Genomic DNA, 27,595 nt, shown 5'->3' with positions numbered 1-27,595 from the left:
CCGCATAATGTGGTTAAGTGTAAGAGAGGGCCAAGAGCCCTAACTTCGCCACAAATAAAGACATCAATAAATAAATAAATGAATTAAAGGTCCAAACCTGTTTTCGCATTCCTCAACAATTTCTTTAAACCCATCCCAGAGTCTGTTTACATTTTTATTTACCGTTTTCCACCGATCATAGCTACTTTTTAGAAACTGCCTTATGCCTGCTTTATCAGCCATATGGTACTGCCTAACAGTCCTACTTTTAAGACCTTCCTTTCTATCGCATTTATTTTTAACTACGACAAAAACAGCTTCATGATCACTAATACCATCTGTTACTTCAGTTTCCCTATAGAGCTCATCTGGTTTTATCAGCACGACATCCAGGATATTTTTCCCTCTGGTTGGTTCCATCACTTTCTGAATCAGCTGTCCTTCCCATATTAACTTATTTGCCATTTGTTGGTCATGCTTCCTGTCGTTCGCATTTCCTTCCCAATTGATATCTGGCAAGTTCAGATCTCCCACTACAATCACATTTCTTTCCATGTCATTTCCCACATAGCTGACCATCCCATCAAATAATTTCGAACCCGCGTCTGTGCTACCGTTTCCCAGTCTGTACACTCCAAATATATCAAGTTGCCTATTATTTTTAGAAGTGAGCCCTACACCTAGAATATCATGTGTCTCATCTTTAACTTTTTCGTAGCTTACAAATTCTTCTTTCACCAGAATGAATACTCCCCCTCTCACCATACCTATTCTATCTCTACGATACACACTCCAGTGTTGTGAGAAAATTTCTGCATCCATTATATCATTTCTCAGCCATGATTCAACTCCTATTACAATATCTGGTAAATTACTTAATTCTATTCCTTTCTTTACAATACTTCTACAGTTCAACACTAACAATTTTATGTCATCACTACTTGATTTCCAGTTCCCTGTTCCCTTATCACTGCTCCCTAGGCCACCCCATGATACTAATGAAATTGAAAAATTGTATAAAATGTAAACATATATACAAGGCGGCTTAAATTGCCTTTCTTTTTAAGGCTCCTAATTTTCCTATTTTAGTATTCCAGATCTGGGTTCCATTTTAGTAATTTAAGTAATTTAACTGATCTTTGAACTCTTAAACTTTTTCTTAGCTGCACTCGTCAGTTCATCCGGCTCTCCCATTGAATATTCTACTGACACCTTTCTTCGAAGGTCATTGGTCCCTACATTAAGCACTAATACTTGCACATCGTTGGTATCTTCCATTCTTTCAACCTGCTGAGACAGCTGTTCAGTTTTTATTCCCGGATAGCATTGTACTTCTATACCAATCCTCCTCCTCACCACTCCAGCATATCATCAAATCATCCATGATGATTACGTCACATGAATTTTTTTACAATTGAATCATTTTCCTCTCTAGAGTCAACTGTAGGAATATAATCAGGTTCTGCTTCCTTGTTCCTTTTTGTGATATTTTCTATATGTGCTTTCACTGTTTCTTCGAATTCTGCAAGCTTCCGCTCTAGATTCTATATTTTTAAGTCTCTAGCCTTGATGGCTTCCCTCATATTTTCCACTGTCACAAATTCTACAAAACCAAAAATTTTCTGGACAATCTTCTTTTTCCACCTTAGCACGGTCGAAGTGGAACCACTTTAAACACATCACACATTTGATTCCATTCTTCATTTTCTTCCTACACATTGAACACTTAATTGCTGTCGCTTCTATGGCGGCCTGAACATCACACTCCACTGCAGATTCTGGGTTCAACTCCACACCAATAAGGTCACTATAACAGCTGCCAGGAACCACAAGTTACTAGTTCCGGGAAGACCGCACTGTTGCAGGAAGGGGGGCCTCACCTGCCTGTACCACATTCCTATCCTCGCCCAGTAAATTTCCAATGCGCAGCCTATGGTAAACAACTTCACTTCAGAGCGCTGGAAAAACACATCTGTCCACTTCAAGAGCTGACTCACTACTGATATAGTCTATTTTGAATCTGGTGCCCCTACCGTCCCATGTGCAGGGGTGAATAGCCGTATGCTTGAAGAATGTATTCATAACTGCTAATCCTTCAATTGTATTTCCAACTCTTGCAATAATATTACCTATTAGCACTATCCTATCCTTGATGTTGGCCCTGACTATGATGTCACTCGGTGCTACTTAAAACTTACCAACTTCTTCCTCATCTGCAGTTCTCATCCTTGCTTGCCTTTCATGTTGTCTACAAATTGTAGTCTGAATCTTCCTTTGGTCCTTCTACCTTCCATTTTCTCTTCAAACACGGTGGTGCACCAGTCAGAATGACGAAGCAAGTGGCAAAGTAACCTATTTCTTCTATTGTTCACAATATTCTCTCATTTACATGCCTAAAGACCGGTCTCCACTGATTAACATTTAACACCAACATGTTAAATTGAACATGTTGGAATTGACATGTATGTTGTCATTGCATCTTCCAATTGACTTTGCATTAACTCAGAATGTTGAGGTTAACACTTTTAACATGTTGGCGTGTTTTCCACTCCAAGTGGAAAACTTGTCAATCCATTGTTCATGAGATGTTGGCAAGCTTTCTGTACTGTTTCCATGCCAACAGATAGCTTAAATGACGTGTTTCTCGTGAAAAAAATACGATTATAGTTGCAAGCTACAAATACAGTACGTGCACATGTGTGGTTCTCTCTGTACTGTACTAAAATTTATAGTCAGAAATGGAGTGGAGCAAGGAGATGACTCTAGACTTAATTAATGATATAATAGAAAGGTCTTCTGTGTGGGATGTCTCATTGAAGGAATACCAAGATAAAGCGAGGAAAGCCAACAGTTTTCAGGAATTCAAAGTTATCTATAATTGCTCCCGCGAGTGCATTAAAAATAAAAACTAGCCTCTCTCCACTCCCATTAGAGTCAAGAATTGCAAAAAGTTCAGAAAAGTCGGAAGTCAGGGACGGGAGTGGACGAATTTTATACTGTGTGGAAACGCAGAGTTATCCCAAGACGCAGGTGAGGTGGAATAGCTGCTCGTAACTGTGTGTCCTCCTTTCTTATGGTAGGAAGAATTAAAATCAGGCTCAGACATTCTCAGAAGTTCGGCTCCACGGCTAAATGGTTAGTATGCTAGCCTTTGGTCACAGGGGTCCTGGGTTCAATTTCCGGCAAGGTCGGGAATTTTAACCATAATTGGTTAATTTCACTGGCACGGGGGCTGGGTGTATGTGTCTTCTTCATCATCATTTTATCCTCATCATGACACGCAGGTTGCCTACAGTTCGTCCATTCAAAAGACCTGCATCTGGCAAGCCGAACTTGTCCTCGGACTCAGAAAGTTTTTAAATCCAAACCTGTCTTCTACTTTTAGCTCATTCAGAATGTCATCCACATTGTGCCTTTTATTGAGATATTGTTGTACCAACATTTTCCTTTCCTTCCTTCTCAAGATCTTGTAAGAAGCAACAGTAACAATAACAAAGGCCAAATCCTCTTCGCCTGAATCCATTGTCCTTGTTTTAAAATATAAGACACCACCTGAATGTATTTCCAGAAACTGATATGCTGAACTACCTGTATATAAACAAAGGAAGTCAAGTTTAATAGTAATGTTATTTTCATTACGTCTCACTAACCACTATTACGGTTTTCAGAGACACCGAGATGCCGGAATTTTGTCCCGTCGGAATTCTTTTACATGCCAGTAAATCTACCAACAGGAGGCTGATGTAGGCCTATATGAGCACCTTTAAATACCACCGGACTGAACCAATTGGGGACAGAAGGCCAGCGCCTCAATCATGTAAGCCACTCAGTCCGGCGAAGTCAAATTTAACATATTTATAAGTGTGGACACAATGTTAAATGAAACAGTATTTAAGAGTTAACATGTTGTTAAATGTTAATCAGTGGAAACTGGCCATAACAGAACTATGTTGTGCGCAACAGTATTGCTGCTGAACAGTCCTACCCCACACTCTGCCCTTCCCTTTTTAACATCCGTCAGAAACATCTCAGAATGTGTTATCTCTTCCTCGTTATATCCACTTACCTGAATATCATTAACTCTTAACACATTCAGATGCATCCTCTTTGTTGACTTAGTCAGTTCCCCTTCCTTTCTTCCATAAGCCCTATTGATATTTATAGCTGCCCATGTGATTCCATTTTGTTCGCCAACTTGTTTCCAAGGAGTCCCTCTCCTGTCAAATGGGAGTGGAACTCCGTTGCTTCCATAGGTCTGAGGCATGCTTAAAATGTCCTGAGCTTGATAATTTCTGTGTTGCAGGATGCTACCCTACTTACACATAGTCCTAGTGGGGATCTCTCCTCTAATGAGTTAGAGACCACCGGTTAAATGTATAGTCCTAGCCACCTGAGGCCAAGGAGAGACATGACTCAGAATATATCCGAGTTGCCCACTTCTATTTCATCTTCTTATTCTCCTCAACCGTAAGGTTGGTGGGTAACATGCATGTCTTCCAAGCATTTCCGTTCTTTGGTCAGCAGCTTCAAGCGGCAATAGGTGTGCTTCCCTTTAATGTTGTCTATAAATTGCAGTCTAGGCCTTCCTTTCGTCCTTCTACCTTCCATTTTCCCTTCAAACAGAGTGGTGCGCCAGTCAGAATGACGAAGCAAGTGGCAAACTAAGCTATTTCTCCTATTGTTCAAGTTTTCAACCTAGGTGTGTGTTTCAGTTGCTCTTTTGAGAACGTTCTCGTTTGTGACTGTCAGTGCAGGGTATTCTTAGGAGTCAACACCAACAGCACATCTCAAAGGCAGTGTTCTCCCCAGGACCTTTTTGATGGGCGCACCGCACTGCCATTTTCACAGGCCGCCCAGCTAACATAACCTAGACAAGTGCTAGTTACATAATATCCATACATATTTGAATCACTCGTTGCTCCAAATTAAAATGTACATACTGTAAAACTTTTTATTTAAATGATTCATCATTATTATCAGCATAATTGCCTCAGTTACATAGGAAGTCAAATGTTTAGCTTGACTGTCACGTAGTAAGTGTGCGAAGGTGTCCGGATTAACGTGGAATTGCATGTTAGCACTCAATTCTGCACGACATCACAAACCTGTATGACACTCCACAACAATCAACTGGTAAGCCCCTGTGCTACATGATTATGAATGAGTAGTAAAATACTAGAAGTTCAAAATACTTTCTTATGTCTGGTTTGTAATAACACTAAAATAGTTAAATTTTGCAGTTGATGTTTACCTGACTGATATCATTGTTAATACCCTGAGGGGAATAAGTTGAAATTGTAGCATATTCTTCTTTTTATGTAATATTCCCCGCCCGGCTACTGATTCCTGCCACCCAGCTGACGAAAATTTCTGGGGAGAATACTGCAAAGGCATTGAGTTTCAGCACTTCTGCTTTTTGCAAGGTCCATGTTTCTGACCCATAGCTTACAACACTCCATACAAAACTTTTCACAGAATGTTTTCATACCTCCGTGCATATTATTTTAACCATTTGTTTATGGCTTCTATATAGATGTTAAATAATAATGATGACCATGCATATGGTCTTAGATGTTAGTAGAGACTTCTTTTCTGAGCAAGCTCCCTTCGCCTGTGTAATCCAGGCGTTTACTTCTCTTGTACATTTTCTGTCAGATGTTATCTGACTTCCTAGATATTTGAATTCCTTTACTTGATCTAGTTTTTCTCCATTAACAGCACAAGGCACACCTCTTTTTTAGCAGTACATTCATGTGATTTAGTGCCATTTCCAGATCTTTTGCATTTGCAGTTATCAGTGCAAATTGTATGGTACTGTACTGTTTGCCATGATCATTGGTAGCTAAAAATTCCTTTATGGCTTCTTCTATATAGATATTAAGTAATAATGGTGAAAACCCGCATCCTTGTCTTACGCCCTTTCCAGTCTTTCCAGTCTTTGCCTATCTGGTTCTTGTAAAGGTGGTAGAATATTCTTCTGTCCCTGTGATCTATTTTCAGTTTTTTTAGGATGTCAATCATTACGTTCCAGTTTATGTTATCGAAGGCTTTCTTTATATAAATGAACGCAGTTACCCTTGGTCTGCCCATTTCTAGAGATTTTTCGATTATGACTCTGAGACTAATAAATCCAAACTATTCATCTGAAATATCATCTACCTCTCTGTCTGGTGGTAGATAGTTCGAGTTATGATTTTAGAGGAATGGGAGATCAACATTCTGTAATCTTCACGCATCTGTGCTCTATGCTTTTTTTGGGGTATGAATAAGGATAGTTTGCTTAAAATCTCTTGGGATTCCCCCTGTTATGTAGGCCTACATTTTATTTATTAACTCGCATAGGTTGTCTTTGGCTTTGTCTCATAGAGCCTAATAAGATCTCTTCAGGGATTTCATGTAGTCCTGAAGCCTTTCTGTGTCTTTTGGGATGCCCTCTGTTATGTACATTTCATTTATTAACTCATATAGATTGTCTTGGGCTTTGTCTAGTAGAGCCTGTAAGATCTCTGCAGAGATTTCACCTGGTTGTGAAGCCTTTCTGCGTTTTAATCTCTTGAGAGCCGCATCGAATTCTTCTCATTCGGGACAAATATTTCAGGTTCCCTATGGGAATCAACATCTATATCAGCTACTTTAAGTGACGTACAGCAGAAACTTCCACAGAGCATAAGTGCGACCACCGCAGCAAAAGAGCTAACTGAAGCCAATAACATACAAAATTTCAGCAGTCCAGCAAATTCAGCCTTAGATATTCTATTTCAGTGGGCTATTGACAATAAACTTCAGTTCAGTCCCTTAAAAACGATGGCTATGCTCGCTATGAAAGGAAGAATGGAAAAAAGAAAAATTATGATGAAAAGTCATAATATACCTTTGGAAGATTTGGGTGTTGTAAGACTAACACTTGACCATTAGAGTACACCTGAACAAATTGAAACTGAAATCAAGCAAACTCTTACAAGGTCTGTCGGTTGCTTGGGACTTAACTCAGAGATTGGAATAATAATTTATTATACAGATGTCATTCATTCATTTTGTACTGTTTTTCTCTTTTCTGCAGTATTTTAGAAAAGAAATAGGTTCAGGTTAAATGCTACAAATTCAGAGAAGTTATGCTCTTCGAGCCTCATGTGCCTATCATGTAACATCTACCAACGCTGCTCCGAACTGTCTCTGTGTAAGAAAAACTGAGTATCACCTCTACCAGTTTTCAACACTGTTGCAGAGAGTGTCATTTTTTGCAGTTTGGCCAATACTGATTATTCCAAGAGACTTCTTTACCATAATTGTTCACATCTTCATGGCTATATCATCTGTACAGATAGCTGACTCATCCCTAATACTGAAGGAAATGACAGTCAAATGTGCCTACGTAGTCTGTCAGGACGTTGTTGGCATTTTCTCAGCACAGCCTAAAACCAACTCCAGTGCAGAAACTGTACCCGATTGTTGGAATAGCCCCACCCAACATCCAGAGAACCACTGCTGCAGATGCTAAGAGAACAAAGCAGGAGAATGACCATCTACATCCACTCCATGGTCACGAAGCTGCAAGGTCTCACCTCAGATCCCGCAAGAGCTTCCTTGCTAGGACTCTGCCGATGGAGGGAACATCAGAGACAATTCGTCTTGACAGATGGAGGAGCTCACTGCCCACAGACATGTCACCAAAGGAAGAACTAGCTGCAGGCACCGACCTACCTTACCCTTTAAAGATAAAAATTTCATTGTTCCGCATTGAAAGTATTAACGTTAAAAATTAAATAATTGAAAAAGAGGTTCAACCTATTCAATACATAAGAGAAAGAAATGTAGTGATTACATTCTTATTTAATAGTAATTAAAAATGGGACCGGTTTCGACCCTAGTCCAGGTCATCGTCAGCCGTTCAAAACATAAAAAACATGAAAAACGATGCACATGAAAAAGAAAAAGATTAAGTGAACTCTGGATCGGTATAAGATGAAATATAAATTGATGATGGGGGTAGAAATTGTGAGTCACTTAAAAGAAAAACAGTACGTAATATTATGAATGGTAGTACGACTAAGATGGTTTGGGCACATAAAGCGAATGAGCGACAAAAGAATGCCAAAAAAGGTGATGGAAATGCAAATTCAAGGAAGGAGAGGCCGTGGACGACCACAGTTGAGATGGAAGGATACCATCCAACGCAGCATTATAGAAAGAAACCTGGACTGGGACACAGTGTTGGAAGAGGAGTGGTGGAAAGACCGAAGAAAGTGGAGAGGAACCATATTTGCCCCTACCCAGCTACAGCTGGATAAAGGGAAATGATGATGATGATGATGATGATGAGTACGGCACATGCAATGATAGGTAAAGTCTCACAATGTTTATGAATAGTGAAGAACGGTCAAATGGGTAAGTTTTTACACACTGTCAGGTACAAAGTCACAACACTATCAAACAACATATGAAGATCCATAAATATGTTGAAGTCGCAGACTAATAGATTTATAGAAGCAAACTGCCAGCTCCCGGTGATCAGCGCGGCACTTTCAAGGTCTTGCGCTGTGGTCTTGAATGCCAAAGTAGAATGGAGAATATCCTGAATATCCAGTATTTGCCTCGGTTGCGGGAAGTTAAGTACGTATATATATAAATATACAACGCAATTCAGTATAATTAAATGAGTAATTGTGCTCCTGCTGAGTTCTTGGAAAACAGTTGACTTGAAAAAACAATTGTAAAGAGAAAAAAATATAATAAAAAGCACAATATCGGAAAACAAATGAAAACATATATGCACAGTGTGCTATTTTTTAAATTGAAAAAATTTAGGTCATGATTGAAGTAGTCGAAGTTGGCGCAAGACAAGAGTTAAAATTTGAGTGAGGAGAACCGAAATGAAGGTAGGTGGTTTTTTTTATTTTTAAATTTTTTTTAATATGTAGAAAAGGTAGAATAAATTAAAAGAGGAAGAGTGGTAGTGAAATAAGAGAAGAATAAAAGAAATTGAAGTTAAATGGTGTTGAGGAAGGATAAGATAGAGAAATGAAGGAGGGGTAGTTTAGGGTGGGTTAGGAGGGTGTGTTATTGGAGGTAGAAAATGTGGATGGGAACTTTGTAAGGCATGGAAAATAGAATTGGGGTTTTGGAATTTGGAATTTTTGAGAAGAAGAATTAGGAAGTCGAAAAGGATGTTGGGTTTTTCAGAAATGTCGTTTAAATTGAAATTAGGGTTGAAGTACTGGCCATGGTGGATAAAGCAATTTTCAGTAATGTTTAAGAGGGGGCCTTTGTTAATGATTTTAAGTAATTTCATGTCATTGTCAATACTGGTGAAACTATGCTTGGAGTCTTGTATGTGCTGTCCTATGGCAAAGAATCTGTTGTATTTAATGGCGTTGACATGTTCAGAGTACCTGATATTGAAGTTGCGGCCAGTTTGTCCGACGTAGGAGGAATTGCAGTTGTTGCATTTGAATCTGTATACACCAGAGTTAGAAAAAGCTTTAGACTTATTTAGAGATTTAGAGTTGTGTAAGATATCAAGATTTCTATTGTTAGTTCTAAAAGAAATTTTCATATTACCAGTATGTTTTTAAAAAATATTAGTTATTTTATAAGCATCCTGAGTGAAAGTGAAGGTGGAAAAAGCAGTTGGTTTTATTATGTCAAACAGCAACCACAATACGACAAGATTCTTCGCACCCTCAAGCTCATAAACGTGCTACTTATAACAGCTTAATTTTTCGTGCCTTCAACACCCCTATGTCCAAAAAAGATTTAAATAACGAATTAAACACCATCCGCAACATTGCTAAATTCAATGGCTTTAACAACTCCTTCATAAACCGCATCATCAACAAATTCAAACACCGTCCAAAAACCACTTTATCTAAAGACATAATAAAATTAAATAAAAAACCAACATATTTATGGATCTTCATATGTTGTTCGATAGTGTTGTGACTTTGTACCTGACAGTGTGTAAAAACTTACCCATTTGACCGTTCTCCACTATTCATAAACATTGTGAGACTTTACCTATCATTACGTGTGCCGTACTACCATTCATAATATTACGTACTGTTTTTCTTTTAAGTGACTCACAATTTCTACCCCCATCATCAATTTATATTTCATCTTATACCGATCCAGAGTTCACTTAATCTTTTTCTTTTTCATGTGCATTGTTTTTCCATGTGTTTTATGTTTTGAACGGCTGACGATGACCTGGACTAGGGTCGAAACCGGTCCCATTTTTAATTACTATTAAATAAGAATGTAATCACTACATTTCTTTCTCTTATGTATTGAATAGGTTGAACCTCTTTTTCAATTATTTAATTTTTAACGCTACCTTACCCTGTATGGAGGTCCCTCAACTGGTTAACACATTGCTGACCGGATGCTTGAGCTTGTCACATACCCTGTGGACCGGACATTATTGTACAAAGCATACTAGGGTGCACTTGATTATAAAAATGTACAATGTACATAAATATTAAACCAGTTAAAGTTGGTGGATCTGCCTTTACAAAACCATGTTCAGCGTCAATTCCTAACACATCATTAATGTTTACATCGTTGTCGTCGTCAGAGTCACTTGAATAAATAAGCACACTAGGCAAATTACGGCTAGTAGAGGCTTGAATATCACTTCCACTATCACTCAAACATTCAGTTTCCACTCATTCATTATCACTATATCCATTTGAACGATCATCGGTATATAATTCTTCTAAAATATCGTCGTCAGTTAACACCGTATTCCGCGGGCGCTCCATCTTGTCATTGACTGAACCGGCGGAAAGAAAGTCGACGTTTCTAAACTAAATGAAAGAATAAGAGGCCGTGAATAAAAGAAAAGTGGCAGATATACATCTACGATTTATTCTACTCAATGTGCAAGTTCAAAATAGTTCAGTATATGGTCAAGAGATGTCACGGGAAGACCGAAAACAATGTTGTGAATAAAACCGAGATTTCTCGGGGCTGGCGAGCGTACTACGAGATTTCTTGGGGCCCGTCACCCATGTGTTAAGAGTGGGCATCCCTCGATAGAAGACCAACTTGAAGAAATGGGGAGATCCTTCCAGCAAACACTGATACCTTGTGTGAATGTGGTGCTGAACAAGACCCAAGCCACCTACTCATCTGCCCCCTCCTGAACAACCCATGCACATCACAAGATGTTTTTAGAGAAAACAACAAGGACATCGCAGCTGTAGTTTTTTTTGGAAATGCTGACCAGACACGGAAATGAAATGAGCACAGTATAAGCTCTCATCTAGCTGCTCAGTTTTTCAGGCAAAACTTTGGGCCATAAAATGTGCAGTACAGTGATGTAATGCGAGTAACAAAAATCTAATGATATATAGTGACTCGCTAGCAAAATTGGGCTCCGTAAACTACAAATACAATATCAACCTGATAGCTGTCAGTGTAAGAACATATGCTAAAGAATGTCCTCACATATGTATGTCTTAGATTTGGGGTCCCATTGGGTCTGATAGATATGAAAGAGCAGATTCATTAGGGAAATCAGCTGCTACATCAAATACCACAATTATATATAATACTCGTAAATCACCGGGCGAGTTGGCCGTGCGCGTAGAGGCGCGCGGCTGTGAGCTTGCATCCGGGAGATAGTAGGTTCGAATCCCACTATCGGCAGCCCTGAAGATGGTTTTCCGTGGTTTCCCATTTTCACACCAGGCAAATGCTGGGGCTGTACCTTAATTAAGGCCACGGCCGCTTCCTCCCAACTCCTAGGCCTTTCCTATCCCATCGTCACCATAAGACCTATCTGTGTCGGTGCGACGTAAAGCCCCTAGCAAAAAAAAAAAAAAAAAATACTCGTAAATCTCCAGTGTGTTACATTAAAAGACAAATCAAGAAATGTATGCTACATCAATGGAACAATATCTGGATCTCTAGCATAAACGGATCTGTTACAAGTTAAATATTTTGCCCTGAAGTTCAACATTGTCTTCATTGTTGGACAAGGCTATGTATTATCTACTCTTCAACATTTACTCAGAGACTATCCTCGCAGATACTCTTGAAGAACCATCTACCTTAGCCATCAGTATCAATGGAGAGCATTCTGAACAATCCATTACGCGGACGACACAGTTTTATTAGCAGACAATACAGAGGACCTTCAGGTCTATTAGACAAAGTGAACGTAGCTTGCAGCAGCAGAGGGTTCATTGTCATCAGTAAACATCAAGATGTCCACACATAGCACAGTCTCAGCTATGAGTTCCTCACTATGGTTCATCAATACCAGTACATAGGATGTTATCTCGGTGATTATTGGGACTACAGCCAAAAAATTCATGTTTGCATAGAATGTGTGAGAAGCATCTTCACACGGATGAGGAAATTTCTCACCAACCACAACTGGTCATTTGGTCTGCACCTACATCTTTTCCACATTACTGTATTGAATGGAAGGACGGTCACTCTGAAATTTTCTATTATGTTCCTTCTATCTCTACAGTACTTACTTCCACAACCAATCCTATTTCTTTGTAACCGTCACCTCCTTTGCTTTATTTCTGTGTTATAATCTATCCATTCCAATCTGGCCAGGGTTACTTGATACAGGATGGAGTAAACCATACAGCCAGTGACTCAACACGAAGTGTTGGGTGGTGGGAAATAACCGCGCTCTAAAGGGGCCAATGGCTTCAGACAGAGGAGCTCCTCTAGGTGGGTGCTAGTCCCCCAGTGGAGGGAATGTGACTGGAACCCAATGTTGAGTATCTGTCCTCCAGGTTAGAGGCAGCATCATTGAAACCTGGCAGTAGGTCAAAACTGTTCTCGATGACAGATGAAGCGACTCATTGGTTGACTTACTTCATGACCACATCTGTTGTTACAACATCTCATCCAGAATTTGGATAATGCTAGAGCGTCCCCCAAAGTGATACGTACCGAGCTCGATAGCTGCAGTCGCTTAATTGCGGCCAGTATCCAGTATTCGGGAGATAGTAGGTTCGAACCCCACTGTCGGCAGCCCTGAAAATGGTTTTCCGTGGTTTCCCATTTTCACACCAGGCAAATGCTGGGGCTGTACCTTAATTAAGGCCACGGCCGCTTCCTTCCCACTTCCAGTCCTTCCCTGTCCCATCGTCGCCATAAGCCCTATCTGTGTCGGTGCGACGTAAACCAACTAGCAAAAAAAAAGTGATACGTGCCATTTTCACCTGAACGACAGTTACCTGCCTGAGGACGGAGCAGGCTAAAGAAGTTATTTCAACTGCAGTTTGCCTCAATCGTCATTGGCACACTGAAACAGTGACAGATAGGCTATTGTCTGTCAAACTTGAATCAGACTACATAATTCCCTTCGTCATCACCTGCTATGCCCCACAGACAGGATGCACAGATGCTGGAAAGGGGGAATTCGGACTTTGCAGAGCTCTGCAGTCTTGTGTGACCAAAACTTACTTCAAGAAAAGCCCAACGCATCTAACCACCTATACAAGTGGCAGACACGTAACTGAAATAGATTACTGAATGATGTGACGAGATTTGAAATTGTTGACTAATGCCAAAGTAATTCCATATGATAGCCTTGCTCCCAAACACCACTTACTTATGCTAGATATTTGTATGTATGTAATGTATGTATGTATGTTCGGTCTGTCAGCGATGCCGCTGGTGGGATCCTCAACAGCTCTGCCATCAGCTGTCATAGATGGTCTAGGCATCACTGAAGAGGCGTACTAGGGAAATGAGGAGTGAGGTAGTTTCCCGTTGCTTTCCTCGCCGAGCCAGAGTTGCCATTACATATCAGTCTGCCAAGCCCACTGAAATGCATACACCAACCGACCCTATGAGCAACATTTTCACACCATTCATAACAGGGACTGGCTGCGTAAGGATTGGCATTACTAGCATCGCTCATACCTCAGTCACTTTCATATTGTCAAAGCCAAGGAAAAGACAGAGACAGATCTATGAAAGTAACAAAATTGCTCTAGCCTATACCAGAAGACATAGTACACTGTAAACACTAGGTCCTGCCAGCAAAGGTGGGCTAGATATTTGAGGAAATAAAAATAAGAAAGGATCCCAAAAACCAGAGTGAAGTGGATCAAATGGTGGGAATTGAAAGCTCACAAAAATGAGATGAGGACAGGTCTGGCCAACTTTCCTGTCAATATCCCTAATGAATCAGTGAAAGAAATGTGGAATGATGCAGTGCAGCAAATACACCTAGCTGCCAAAAACATCTTTGGGAAGACGAAGCTGTGACGCAAGTACCCTATAATCCCGAATACCACCCGCCACCAAATAAGACCCACACACCTGAATTTTTAACAACAAAATTTGAAAAAATAATCACTTGTTTACTTACAAATTTTTTAAATTTCTGCAAATATGTCATAAAATTGCTAATTTAAAACACTTTACAAGTAATAAAAACACTAAAAATACCACAGTGAGAAATAAAACTAGATCAAGGTACAAATCAGTCACGATTCAACATCATCAGAACTACCACCATCGTAACTTTGATCACTGTCACCTTCCCACACATAGTAGAATTTGAAATTCCACATTTCTTGAAACTTTTCCTCACCAAGTCATTGGAGATGCAATCCCATGCAGTCTTTATCCATTTGCATAGAAGTTCCACTTCGGGTCGTTTCACTCAGGCATAGAATCTCAAGGATAATTTAATAAAAACCACCTATTCAATACTTTCCACGTTTAATGTGGTTTGAATCTACATGAATTTATGCAGACTTATTGGTCAGGAACATGTTTCACCCATTATTTTGGGCATCTTCAGCCTGTAGATAACCTTTAGGTCAAGGTTTGGGATCTTCTTAACCAATATATAGTATAATATACAAACATTAATAATATCTTAAGACTAACATGCCAGGATAGTAATTTTAAAATGTGAACTGAACATAACTGTGGGTAACATAAGTTAATGGTGTTTTAACACATTAAAACTTGTCAGTCCTATACTATCTAACTTAAAAATATGTCCAAAACTCATCCAGTTGTTGTCAGTGCATGATCACCGGCAGATGCCATCCATGATATAGATGTTGATTCCCATAGGGTACCTGAAATATTTGTCCCGAATGAGTAAATTTATAATACCAATATAAATGGTCTTTTATTGGACATTATAAATTTTCCAGCTAATTCATTCCTGGTTGCCAGCGTTTCGCCCCAGTGTGCTATATTGGACTCATCAGATGGTAAATAGCACACCCACCAACACGTATGGCTAGTGCATACCGTGAAGGTCACTGCGTAGGCTACTTGGAGCCTCCACGATATGCACTAGCCATGAATCTTGGTGGGTGTGTTATTTACCAACTGATGAGCCCAACTTAGCACACTGGGGCGAAATGCTAACAACCAGGAATGAGTTAGCTGGAAAATTTATAATGTCCATTAACGGACCATTTATATTGGTAGATGTCATCCACTCAGTGTAGAGCTGTTTCAGTGTAGCTTTGCAAGGCTGGTTCACACAAACATCCAGTGTCTGTAGCATAGAGGTCAGCCTTCCTGGAATTATAGTCAGATCAGTTTTCCTTTACTTATAAATTCCTTTACCACGTCTATAGTATGCCCGCAATAACTCTCAAGCACAAGCAGGCTCTTCTTCTGCAATAAAGCTCCCGGGCAATGTTGCCAAACACACTTCACCCAGTCCTCAATTAGCTCACTGACTATCCACCTGGATTCATGGGTTCAAACAAAAATACCGGATGGCAAATTTCCTTTCAGAAGGATTTTTCTTTTCAGAACCACATACGGAGGAAGTTTGGTTCCGTCAGCTAACATGCATAACATTACTGTGCAGCGTTGCTTTTCGTTATCACTTATCCTGATAGTAACGCTTTTAGAGCCCTTAATGTGAACCATACTGTCTAGTGGAGTAAACGGGCATCTGATCAGCAATCCCAACTTGAGAAAGCAAATACGAATTTTACTTCCACAAACAAAGAACATAGTGATGAAAGGCCGCCAACGTTTCTTTGTAGGCAACAGGAAGATATTGTGAAATAGATGTATGTCTTCACGTACACAATCCGTTTCTTCGTTAAAAGTTTCTTGTCCACCCACAGCTTGCAGTAAAAACCTCCTTTTTAAGTATCATTGTGATTTCTAATGATTTTAGTTGACACATTTCAGTCGATACACTATAACCTAGTTCACGTCTTTCAGTCACGTATTTATAAAACCATTCCTCAATTTCATGAAACTATGCACTCTGCCCTCAGAAAGCTTTACAATCAGAGTTACTTGTTGATAATATTTCCTTCTTCTTCCTCCAGTCGCAAATACATCATTCATCAATATCATATTTTCTGCTGGAGGCACAATTTCTGGTAGTTTCAGCTTCTGTTACAACTTTAAGTTTCTTACTTGCAGTAAATGACCGCAAACACTTTTTGGAATTTATCACTTGTTACCACTGATGCTTCTTCACTCAGATCACAAAGTATTAATCAACTGCCAAACCATGTGGTTCTGGTAACGTGGAAGTGAGCGACGGAGCGAGATTTCAGCCATTGCCAATTTGCATGACATGAAACCACTGTTGATGTGTCTTCAGAACAATGTAATATGAGACAATGATATAAAAGGCTTAAATATGACGTGCAGCCGAATTTAAGGAGGAATATTTCTGTAAAAAAAAGTGCGGTATTCGGGATTATATGGTATATTGACAAGGAGACATGGGGTTGGGATAAAGACAAATAACAATTGGTTAAAGAGAAGAAGTTGGTCAGTGAGACTTTGTGGCACACACAACTTGATGCAGACCTTGACTGGTACCAATCACTGGAAAGTGATGCCAAGAGAACCGTAAACGAAATGGTATATGGCTTTTAGTGCAGGTCTTTCGATTTGACTACCGTACAATGTAATTATTAAATGAATGTAGTAATGGTCCACCTTTCAATACTATAATATGTAATATTCTAAATTACATTAAAGGTAGACCATTACTACATTAATTTAATAATTACATTGTACTTGCAATTCAATACGGATCAGAACCATGAAGTTTATAACCTATGATTGACTACTGTAGGCGACCTGCGTGTCGTAACGAGGATGAAATTATGATGAAGACGACACATACACCCAGCCCCTGTGCCAGTGAAATTAACCAATGATGGTTAATATTCACAACACTCCCAGGAGGTAATTCTAAAGGAGATAATTAGGATACAGAAGACAGGAAGGAAGATAGTACTCCCTCAAACAATGTACAGGTTACAGTAGGTGTACAAGAGGGAGGGGAAGGAAAGGGAGGAGTTGTAGAAGACAGGTGGTCTAATGTTCTAAGGGGAAGGAGATTGCTGGCCAAGGGCTCTATTCAGGATCAGAATTCAGGACAGGTGTCTGTGCGAAATCGGTACGAATCACTCCAGGTAGAACAACAGAGGGAAGATGAGGGACAGGGAACTGTTGCTGAGATGCATGGAAGTAGGAGGAAGGGAAAAGGTACGAAAGGGAAATGTAGAGTAGAGGATAGAAAAAGACAGGTGGAACAGGGTCATGGGAAGGAGAAAAGGGAGGAGGAAGTAGCTTCTGCAGCTATCAGGAAAGATAGGGCTGACCAGGAGGGGAGGGGATCAAATGAGGTGGGTAGGGTTGAGGCTCTGGTCATGAGGGATTCCATCGTTAGACACGTGGGGAAAGTGTGTGGAGGAAAGGGAACCAGGGTAGAATGTTATCCAGGAATTAGGTTGAGGCAGATGTTAAGGAAAGTAGAAGAGAGGGAGGAGGGGAAGGAGAAGGTGGTAGTGTTTCACGTTGGTACCAACAACGTAAGGCAAGCTGATATAAGTACCAACATAGTTGGAGATGTGTGGGATCTGGTAAATGCAGCACGGGTGAAGTTTAAGAAAGCGGAGATTGTTATTAGTGGAATACTGTGTAGGAGGGATACTGACTGGAGGGTGATTGGGGATTTAAATGAGACTATGGAGTGGGTATGTGGGAAACTGGGAGTAAAATTTCTAGATCCTAATGGGTGGGTAGGAGATAGGGATCTGCGCTCGGATGGCCTTCATTTAAACCGCAGTGGTACGTATAAGTTAGGAAATTTGTTTGGAAGGGTAATAGGGAGGTACATTCAGGGAAACGGGATGGCCTAGGGAGCGGTGATAAGGGAACAGGGAACTGGAAATCAAGTAGGGATGACATAAAATTGTTAGTGCTGAACTGTAGAAGTATTGTAAAGAAAGGAATAGAATTAAGTAATTTAATAGATATATATTTACCAGATATTGTAATAGGAGTTGAATCTTGGCTGAGAAATGATATAATGGATGCAGAAATTTTCTCACGGCACTGGAGTGTGTATCGTAGAGATAGGATAGGAAAGGTGGGAAAGGGAGTTTTCATTCTGGTGAAAGAAGAATTTGTAAGTTACGAAAAAGTTAAAGATGAGACACATGAAATTCTAGGTGTAAGGCTCATTTCTAAAGATAATAGGCAACTTGATATATTTGGAGTGTACAGATCGGGAAAGGGTAGCACTGATGCGGATTCGGAATTATTTGATAGGATAGTCAGCTATGTGGGAAACGACATGGAAAGAAATGTGATTGTAGCGGGAGATCTGAATTTGCCAGATGTCAATTGGGAAGGAAATGCGAACGACAGGAAGCATGACCAACAAATGGCAAATAAGTTAATATGGGAAGGACAGCTGATTCAGAAAGTGATGGAACCAACCAGAGGGAAAAATATCCTGGATATCGTGCTGATAAAACCAGATGAGCTCTATAGGGAAACTGAAGTAATAGATGGTATTAGTGATCATGAAGCTGTTTTTGTGGTAGTTAAAAATAAATGCAATAGAAAGGAAGGTCTTAAAAGTAGGACTGTTAGGCAGTACCATATGGCTGATAAAGCAGGTATGAGGCAGTTTCTAAAAAGTACGGTAACTATGATCGGTGGAAAAAGGTAAATAAAAATGTAAACAGACTCTGGGATGGGTTTAAAGAAATTGTTGAGGAATGCGAAAACAGGTTTGTACCTTTAAGGGTGGTAAGGAATGGTAAAGACCCACCTTATTATAATAGAGAAATAAAGAGACTAAGAAGGAGGTGCAGACTGGAAAGAAATAGAGTTAGAAATGGCTGTGGAAGTAAGGAGAAATTGAAGGAACTTACTAGAAAATTGAATCTAGCAAAGAAGACAGCTAAGGATAACATGATGGCAAGCATAATTGGCAGTCATACAAATTTTAGTGAAAAATGGAAGGGTATGTATAGGTATTTTAAGGCAGAAACAGGTTCCAAGAAGGACATTCCAGGAATAATTAATGAACAAGGGGAGTGTGTATGTGAGGATCTTCAAAAGGCAGAAGTATTCAGTCAGCAGTATGTAAAGATTGTTGGTTACAAGGATAATGTCGAGATAGAGGAAGAGACTAAGGCCAAAGAAGTAATAAAATTTACATATGATAACAATGACATTTACAATAAGATACAAAAGTTGAAAACTAGAAAAGCGGCTGGAATTGATCAGATTTCTGGGGATATACTAAAGACAATGGGTTGGAATGTAGTACCATATCTGAAGTACTTATTTGATTATTGTTTGGTCAAAGGAGCTATACCAGATGAATGGAGAGTTGCTATAGTAGCCCCTGTGTATAAAGGAAAGGGTGATAGACATAAAGCTGAAAATTACAAGCCAGTAAGTTTGACATGCATTGTATGTAAGCTTTGGGAAGGCATTCTTTCTGATTATATTAGACATGTTTGTGAAATTAATAACTGGTTCGATAGAAGACAATTCGGTTTTAGGAAAGGTTATTCCACTGAAGCTCAACTTGTAGGATTCCAGCAAGATATAGCAGATATCTTGGATTCTGGAGGTCAAATGGACTGTATCGCAATTGACATGTCTAAAGCATTTGATAGGGTGGATCATGGGAGACTACTGGCAAAAATGAGTGCAATTGGACTAGACAAAAGAGTGACTGAATGGGTTGCTATATTTCTAGAAAATAGATCTCCGAGAGTTAGAGTAGGTGAAGCTTTGTCTGACCCTGTAATAGTTGAGAGGGGAGTTCCTCAGGGCAGTGTTATTGGACCTTTATGTTTTCTTATATATATAAATGATATGAGTAAAGGAGTGGAATCGGAGGTAAGGCTTTTTGTGGATGATGTTATTCTCTATAGAGTGATAAATAAGTTACAAGATTGTGAGCAACTGCAACGTGACCTCGAAAATGTTGTGAGATGGACAGCAGATGTTGATAAACGGGGCTAAAAGTCAGGTTGTGAGTTTCACAAATAGGAAAAGTCCTCTCAGTTTTAATTACTGCGTTGATGGGGTGAAAGTTCCTTTTGGGGATCATTGTAAGTATCTAGGTGTTAATATAAGGAAAGATCTTCACTGGGGTAATCACATAAATGGGATTGTAAATAAAGGGTACCGATCTCTACACATGGTTATGAGGGTGTTTAGGGGTTGTAGTAAGGATGTAAAGGAGAGGGCATATAAGTCTCTGGTAAGACCCCAACTAGAGTATGGTTCCAGTGTATGGGACCCTCACCAGGATTACCTGATTCAAGAACTGGAAAAAATCCAAAGAAAAGCAGCTCGATTTGTTCTGGGTGATTTCCGACAAAAGAGTAGCGTTACAAAAATGTTGCAATGTTTGGGTTGGGAAGAATTGAGAGAAAGAAGAAGAGCTGCTCGACTAAGTGTTATGTAATACCAATATAAATGGTCCGTTATTGGACATTATAAATTTTCCAACTAGCTCATTCTTGGTTGCCAGCGTTTCGCCCTCGTGTGCTAGGGTGGGCTCATCAGTTGGTACCTAGCACACCTACCAATACGCTGGCTAGTGCATACCGTGGAGGCCACTGCGTAGGCTAACTGGAGCCACCGGCAGTGCCAATGCACTAAGAGACTTTGTCTCATCACTAAAAATTGATGCCTGCTTGGCCATCAGATGATATAGATGTTGATTCCCATAGGGAATCTGAAATATTTGTCCTGAATGAGCAAATTTATAATACCAATATAAATGGTCCGTTATTGGACATTATAAATTTTCCAGCTAGCTCATTCTTGGTTGCCAGCGTTTCGCCCTCGTGTGCTAGGGTGGGCTCATCAGTTGGTACCTAGCACACCTACCAATACGCTGGCTAGTGCATACCGTGGCGGCCACTGCGTAGGCTAACTGGAGCCACCGGCAGTGCCAATGCACTAAGAGACTTTGTCTCATCACTAAAAATTGATGCCTGCTTGGCCATCAGATGATATAGATGTTGATTCCCATAGGGAATCTGAAATATTTGTCCTGAATGAGCAAATTTATAATACCAATACCGTGGCCTCCACGGTATGCACTAGCCAGCGTATTGGTAGGTGTGCTAGGTACCAACTGATGAGCCCACCCTAGCATACGAGGGCGAAACGCTGGCAACCAAGAATGAGCTAGCTGGAAAATTTATAATGTCCAATAACGGACCATTTATATTGGTATTATAAATTTGCTCATTCAGAACAAATATTTCAGATTCCCTATGGGAATCAACATCTATATCATCTGATGGCCAAGCAGGCATCAATTTTTAGTGATGAGACAAAGTCTCTTACTGCATTGGCACTGCCTGTGGCTCCAGTTAGCCTACGCAGTGGCCTCCACGGTATGCACTAGCCAGCGTATTGGTAGGTGTGCTAGGTACCAACTGATGAGCCCACCCTAGCACACGGGGGCGAAACGCTGGCAACCAAGAATGAGCTAGCTGGAAAATTTATAATGTCCAATAACGGACCATTTATATTGGTATTATAAATTTGCTCATTCAGGACAAATATTTCAGATTCCTTATGGGAATCAACATCTATATCATAAGTGGTATTTTCCGAGCTGTCAGCGGAGAGATGGCGTGGAATGACATTAGTAGACGAATAGGTTTGAATGGTGTTTATAAAAGTAGGAAAGATCACGATATGAAGATAAAGTTGGAATTCAAGAGGACAAACTGGGGCAAATATTCATTTATAGGAAGGGGAGTTAGGGATTGGAATAACTTACCAAGGGAGATGTTCAATAAATTTCCAATTTCTTTGGAATCATTTAGGAAAAGGCTAGGAAAGCAACAGATAGGGAATCTGCCACCTGGGCGACTGCCCTAAATGCAGATCAGTATTGATTGATTGATAGATATTTTTCCACCAATAGAGCTATCAAAAATCAGATCAAAAATTAGATGTATGGCTTTTCAGGCGTTTGCTCTATTAACCAGCATTTCGTCCTAGGTCTGACACTAGACTCGTCAGAGTGGGATGTGTCAGACCATACCCACTTATGCTGGGGTGTATGCAGGTGAACTTATCAGAAGCCTCTTATGTGGCACAGTCTGATAACTGCATACGGGAGATAAAACTCCACAATGGATTTAATGCCCGCCTAGCAATTCCAAATGGTAATTCTAAATTCCCATGGAGGGAATTAGATATTTAGATATTTTTGCATCAATAGAGTAGATATTTAGATATTTTTCCACCAATAGAGTATTGGTGGAAAAATATCTAATTCCCTCCATGGGAATTTAGAATTACCATTTGGAATTGCTAGGCGGGCATTAAATCCATTGTGGAGTTTTATCACCCGTATGCAGTTATCAGACTGTGCCACATAAGAGGCTTCTGATAAGTTCACCTGCATACACCCCAGCATAAGTGGGTATGGTCTGACACATCCCACTCTGACGAGTCTAGTGTCAGACCTAGGACAAAATGCTGGTTAATAGAGCAAACGCCTGAAAAGCCATACATCTAATTTTTGATCTGACCCTGCCAGGAATCGAACCTGGGATCCCTGTGACCAAGGCCAGCACGCTAACCATTTAGCCATGGACCTGGACAAGATAAGCGCGACAGCTGCTAAGCATTATCACTCCCAGGTCATATATGACTAGCTCAACAAGCCAGGAGGAGCAACAAATGTGTACCATCTAGCCAAGTCCCCCAATCATGCATCCCAAGATATTGAACACATTATGAACGTTAAGGAAACTAATAACATGATCCTCAGAGACCTACCATCTATCTTTCAAAGATGGTCTGACTACAATGCTAGCTTCTGCGATAAAGAATTCCCACATCCACCAGTAACTATTAAGCCCTCAGCCCACCCATGGCTCATTATCACAGATAACAGCCGAAGAAATGGTAGCTGTCAGCAAGATGGAGAGTGGGAAAGCAACTGATTCAGATAGTATACCTGTAGAAATCTGGAAAGTACTCAAAGAAACACAGAGCAGAATTTCTTGCTACCCTGTTCAACAAAATTGTAACCACAAATAATTCTCCACAAGTATGGACCACCAACATAACTGTGCCCATATGGAAAGGAAAAGGAGATGTCACCAAATGCAACAGCTACAGACCGATATGTCTCCTTAGTCACACCATGAAAATCTTTGAATTAGTACTGGATAGCAGGCTCATGGCAATAGTTTCTGTATCTCCTAACCAGTATGGTTCTGTCAAGGGCTGTGGCACTACAGATGCAATCCATGCCGCACATTTGATGTTGGAGAAATATGCAGAAAAGGAGAAAGGCTGTACAGGTGACACTCTTGGATCTAGAGAAAACCTTTGATAGGGTCCCACATGATCTGATCTGGCAAGCTATCTTATCACCATGGAGTGCCAGAAATATATGTAAACTGGATCTAAATTCTGTATCAACTCCTTCATGTAATAATGTATTTATGTATTTTAGATAAGTGCAAGTTAAGTGCGGAATTGAAATGGAGAGTATCTATTAAACATTACTTTTACGCTAGACTATACTAAAAAAAGGCCATTAAATTCTAATTTAAGCAGTAAGTGTTGACCAGATGTTATGTAAGTAGAGAGAAGAGAGGGGAATTCTTTAAATGTGTATGGTCATTTAGGTTGGTTTTGTTCGCTTTTTTTGCAATGTAAATTTTGATTGCTACCTTAATATTCAGAGATTTACTGTTATTTTTAATGTGTAAAATTTTTAGACTGTGTTAATGTCAGCAAAATGGTGCGAACTGTCGTATATGTGCTCTCCGAAGGCTGAATGCTGATTATATCTTATCGTGTTTTTGTGTTCTTTGTATCTTGTGTGGAAATTACGTTTTGTTTGTCCTATATATGTGGCATTGCAGTTAGGTTCTTGACACTTGAGCATAGACTCCTGACTTGGAGAAAGGGCCTTTTTTGTTTAGGTTGCACTTGATCGTGTGTCTCTACAGTGTGTTGTTCATTCTAAAGGCTACTTTTAGACCTTGCTTTTTGAAAATATTAGCTACTTTTTATGTGTTCTTTTTAACATAGTTAAGAACCACGTATTTTCCCTGTCATGTGTGGTGGTTTCCCGGGCATTTTTCTTATGTTTATTTAAAAGTTTATCTACCGTGCTCAGCGGGTGGTTGTTTTCTTTTGCAATTTGTTCAATGATTTGTATCTTTTCAATGAAATCTGTTGTGCTCATTGGTATGGAAATAGCTCTGTGTATCATTGCATTCAGTCCTGCTATTTTGTGTGTGTATGCGTGGTTCAACTTGTCAATAGTGTGTAACGTCTGAGTGGGCTTTCTGTATACTTTGTAAGACAGGTTTTCATTATTCTTACTGATTGTGATGTTTAAATAGTTTATTTTCTTGTTAATTTCTGGTTCTATTGTGAACTTGATGGAGTTGTATAAAGAATTTAGTTTTAATAACTGGTGTGCATTAGTGATGTCATTATCATTATATGCATATTACATCATCTACTTATCTACTCCAGTGTATGATTCCTTTTGTATGTTAACCGGTTAAGAAGTTTTTGAAGTTATTAAGAAAAATGTTAGCTATTATACCTGACAATGGTGAGCCCATAGCTAACCCTTCTTTATGACAATAGTTTTTGACGAATGTAAAGCAATTTTGGTTTAACATTGTCCTAAGAAGGGTAATAATTTCTTTGGTTTCTTTTAGTGAAGTGTTTTCTTTAAGAAGATCTTCGATAATTTTAATGGATTCATCTACTGGTATGTTGGTGTACATGTTGGTGATGTCAAATAACGTGTGCTCTCTGTTATTGTAAGTTTATTTAGTTCTTTAATTAGTTATAGGCTGTTTTAATCGATCTATCTTCTTTAAGTGAGATTTTCTCTTTTAGAATTTTGTTGACTTGTTTGCTTAAATTATAACTTGGTGCATCTTTAAAATTTTACTATTGGTCTAATGGGACACAAGTTTTTATGTATTTCGGGGAGGGCTCTTAGCGTGGGGAGTTTGGAATTTTTGATGGTAAGGCTTTCTTTTTCTTGTTTTGTGAAAATAAATTCTGCTTCCTTTATAGCTTGTTTTATTTCGTTTTGAAATTTACTTGTTGGTCGCTTTGTAGTTCTTTAATTCCGTTGTTGTTGATGAATTCTATTGTTTTTCTATGTTCTCGTCTTTCTTCATTATGACTGTTGTGTTCCCTTTATCTGCTTTTGTGACAATTAGGTTGTTGTTTTTTATTTTATTCTTAACTATTTTTAATGCCAAGTAATGAGTGGCACAATTCGGTTGTATGGTGGAATTTTTATGTGTGATTATTTTTAGGGCTTCGTTGGTGGCTACATTTTTTTTATTTCCCTTTGTGGAGATGGGATTTTTTCGCAAGCAATTTCTACATCTGTAATTAGCTTTTTTTATGTTATGTTGTATACGTTATGATGTTCCTGACAATTGAGTCCCTTCTCCAGCAGATTTATTTCCTTCTTTGAAAAGGTAGTGTCTGATCTGTTAACTAGTCTAGGGTAAAAGTTTGCGAGTTTTTCGTGGTTATTGTTTTCTGGTTTTTTCTGTTTAAAGATTAGGTTACGTATTTTATTGCCAATGACCTTCTGTTTCCTGATTGCTTCTTTTTTAATGTGAAAATGAAAACCTAACACCTGTTTTCTAGTCATTGACCGGGTCAGGGATGGAATGAATGAAGCATATATAGGCTGTTGTTACAATGGGGTCGCCACTCCCAAGATGATTTATTAATGAGTGATAAATGCTATGAAATGATAATGGAGAGTGTTGCTGGAATGAAAGATGACAGGGAAAACCGGAGTACCCGGAGAAAAACCTGTCCTGCCTCTGCTTGTCCAGCACAAATCTCACATGGAGTCACCGGGATTTGAACCACGGTATCCAGCGGTGAGAGGCCGACGCGCTGCCGTCTGAGCCACGGAGACTCTCTTTTTTAATGTAATCATGTAAAAAGTTAGAGTAGGATGTCAATTGAGTGTGGTGCCAGAAGTTGCTTAGGTTTAAACGCATGTGTAGAATTTGTTTGTTGATTTCCTGTTTCTTTATGTATGCAAATTTAATTTTGTTTCTGATCCATAATAACTGTGATTAGGATGTTAATATTTTAGCCGAAGTTGTTGTAGGTTTAGCTTTTTATGGGTATGTACTTAGGCAGGAGCTTCAATTCTAAACATTTCTTATTAAATGCAATTGATTGATTTGTCATTGTTCATGATTTTGATTTTAAGTGACTTGAGTTTTTTGGCACAATGTCTTATATTCAGTCTTATCAAGAGAATAAATAGAAAATATTTAAATACTTGTACAAGAATAATTTAGCTGCCTCGTCCAGGGCATCAGTTGTGCTTTACTCTAACACCACGTCCAGGGTGTTGCATTTATCTATCTAACTCTGATAGCACTGTTTTTCCTAGCTATCGAGCCCCACGCTCTTCAGGGCCACGTTTACCTAATCCTCTCTTTACCGGGCGAGTTGGCCGTGCGCGTACAGGCGCGCGGCTGTGAGCTTGCATCCGGGAGATAGTAGGTTCGAATCCCACTATCGGCAGCCCTGAAGATGGTTTTCCGTGGTTTCCCATTTTCACACCAGGCAAATGCTGGGGCTGTACCTTAATTAAGGCCACGGCAGCTTCCTTCCAACTCCTAGGCCTTTCCAATCCCATCATCGCCATAAGACCTATCTGTGTCGGTGCGACGTAAAGCCCATAGCAAAAAAAAATCCTCTCTTTACCAGTAAAAGATAGCCTGTTTTAACTTGTTATTTGGAAAGAGCATGAATTAAAGTTCTCAAGGCACTTCCTAGGCAAAAATAGCTAGGGCTTGATACAGGAGGATAGGTTCTATCTACAATAAGTGAAGATGTACTTTGAACTCTTGGTTTATTCAAAATTTTGGCAAGATTGAAATTCATATTACCTTGGTACAGTGAACCACCATCTCCCGAATCGTCTTCCAGAATGGTTCTCCAGGCAACTTGTTAGTCCAGAGTCCTCTCATCACCATGGGGTTGTACTCATACTCCAGGATCCTCTTGTCACTATGGAATTGGACTCGTGCTCCCAAGTCCACTCTCCACCATGGAATCAACCCATACCTCGTACCTGAAGGTCTCGAATTTCTCGGAGGTCTATGGTGATCTTGATGCGGGGTAATCACTTGTGGTTTAGCTTTATATGAGTGTCCACAGTCGTACAGTACCCCGACGCATTCACAATCACTTGTCACCAAATTTGCAAAGTACTGCCTTTAATTTGTATAGGCAGACAACACGTTTGGAATATGCCAGTAAACTTCACTTGACACTTGCAGATAGAAATTAATGAATGTCACTTCAA

At 39.6% G+C, this 27,595-nt stretch overlaps 1 protein-coding gene across 3 annotated transcripts in view; it reads left to right on the top strand.

Annotated features, from left to right (window-relative positions):
- Positions 1-27,595, top strand: part of LOC136880296 (zinc finger protein OZF) — a 130,482-nt gene that overhangs the window by 98,563 nt on the left and 4,324 nt on the right. Inside the window, exon 1 of one of the 3 annotated variants that reach the window (XM_068229149.1) lies at positions 3,763-3,796. The exons of the other annotated variants lie outside the window; for them this stretch is intronic. The gene's annotated coding sequence lies outside the window, so the exon portion shown is untranslated. Of the gene's footprint in view, positions 1-3,762; positions 3,797-27,595 lie in introns of those variants that run through there. 3 annotated transcript variants of the gene reach the window in all.

Source organism: Anabrus simplex, chromosome 1, assembly GCF_040414725.1.
Source record: "Anabrus simplex isolate iqAnaSimp1 chromosome 1, ASM4041472v1, whole genome shotgun sequence".
Taxonomy (NCBI): domain Eukaryota; kingdom Metazoa; phylum Arthropoda; class Insecta; order Orthoptera; family Tettigoniidae; genus Anabrus; species Anabrus simplex.
Note: the sequence above shows the minus strand (reverse complement) of the source record. Positions and strands in the feature narration are given on the sequence as shown.